The sequence below is a fragment of the Rhea americana genome, unplaced genomic scaffold (genome assembly GCF_003343005.1).
Source record: "Rhea americana isolate MKP2758 unplaced genomic scaffold, rheAme1 scaffold_321, whole genome shotgun sequence".
NCBI lineage: Eukaryota > Metazoa > Chordata > Aves > Rheiformes > Rheidae > Rhea > Rhea americana.
Genome location: NW_028186448.1, coordinates 21,096 through 23,132, shown reverse-complemented (window position 1 = coordinate 23,132; position 2,037 = coordinate 21,096).

Below are 2,037 nucleotides of genomic sequence, written 5' to 3'. Positions count from 1 at the left end.
AGCTGGAGGAGAGCGCCCGGCTTGGCATGGCCGTGCGGAGCGGBGGCGGCGAGCTTCGGCTCCTTCCTCCGCAGCCCTTGAAAGGGAGAGGGGGGAAACGGGGAGGGAGAGAGAGAGAGAGAGAGGAGAGTCAAACAGGAGCGCGAGGAGGACGTCGGCTTTCGGCTCCTGCGGCGGGGAGCCCGGCGGGCGCCGGCGCTGCAGGCTACCGCAGAAGGATTTGGGAGGCACTGGATTTTTTTTTTTTTTTGCTTTTTCTCTTATTCTTTTTTTGGGGGAGGGGGGGCAGCTTTTTCAGCCGCTGCAGAGGGACACCCGAGGTTCCCCTCGGCTCGAGCGCGGTGCCCGCCGCCGCAGAGCCACGTCCCGCCCGCGCCGAGCCGGCTTCCCGGGGGCGGCCGCGGCTCCCCGGCCGCGAGGGCCCTTGCCTCAACTCACCCCCATAAATTATGCAGTTCCCTGCCTGCCGGAGCCGCTTGAAGGCCGATCTCCAAAGCGTTTCTGACAGCCGGGGCTTTTAAGCAACCAGAATTAGCCAGGGCCGAGCTTTCCGCTTCGGAAAGGCAGGGAGCCGCCGAGCGCCGTGGCACGCGACCCGCTTGGCCCCCGCCGCAGAGCCCCTCGGCAGCGGGAAAGCTCTCGCCGGGGTCCCGGGAGCAGGGACAGCGAGTCCCCAGTTTCGGCAAGACCTCAGAAACTTTCGGGGCTTTGCAAGCACAATCTCCAGAGCCGCCGCTGCTGCAGCGGGAACCGGGAAAGGCTCTGCCCGCGGCAGCTCCCGGCAGGGCAGAGCGGCCCCAAGCAGCCCCCRGGGCCAGCTTAAATCAGGTCGTTTTTCCCCCATCCTCATCAGCGGTCCCGGAACATTTCCACAAGCCGGAAAAAGGCGAGACGGGTCTCCAAGTGGCATCCGCTACAAGGAAAATCCTCCTCGCCYCTAGACCACAGCGGCTCTCGCCGAGCTGCCGGCGTCCCGGGAGCCCGCAGCCTCTTCCTTTCTTCTTTTAAGCTTTTTCCTTTCTGTTCTCTCCCTTTTGTGCCTCCTTTGATCACATAATCTGAACAAGCTGAAGGTAAAAATATCATGGCAGGCAAGAAGAAAGTGCAAATACCGGCGCGGGAAGGGTTTCAATCCCTCGCCGAATCATTAGGGGAGATGCAGCCTGAATTATCCCGCRCTCCGGGGCTGCGAGCAGCCAGAGGGCTCACTGGGAAGGAGCCGGGGACAGGCACCCCGCCACCCCCAAGGCCCGCTCCGGCCCCAGGGCACGGCTATGCCCACGCCGGCTTTAAAGCCCAAGGGCAGAAACTGCAGCAGTCCAAAAGGAGGCAAACTGCACATTTGCAGCAAGCGAGGTGCAGCTAAGCCGCACAGGCAGAGACCGAGTTCGGTATTCACTGCAGGGGCGAAGGAAAACGCAAAGCCGCTGCCCTCCCCCCCGGCAAGTCTCGGCAGCTCCGGCACCACTGGCGGAGGGGACATCCCTGCAGGGAGAGAGAGACCGGCCACGCTCGCAGACGCATCGCCTGCGGACGCGCGGCTCCGGCGCCGGACAGCCTGGCCCCATCCGCGCAGCCCTGGTGCGGCGGGATCTGCTCTCCGCAGGACTCGCTGCTCCGCTGGGCCGATGCATCTCCAGGAGAGGGAGCTGGATCCCCTCCTGGCCACACATGGTGCATTTGGGGTTTGTTGGGGTTTTTTTTTGTTTTGTTTTTTCTTGCAGAATTTCCCTTCACCAGCCTGGTGCTGCCACAGTCCCGGGTCCAAACAACCCTGCGGGACTCTGTGTTTGCACCAGATGCTGCCAAGGCAGTGACGTACGAGCCTGAAGCCCAATTCTAGGATGAGAGCACGAGCTGGCCCAGCACGGGGCACGTGGCACGGGCCAAAACACCCCAGGATGGGCACAAAGCAGAGGGCTCTGGGCTGGAGCTCCCCAGAGCTGCCCCAGGAGCAGAGCCGGCTCTGCCGACGTGGGGGGTTTGCAGCCACAAAAAAAAGCTCCTTTCAGGGGGCGGAAATAAATAAATAAAGCA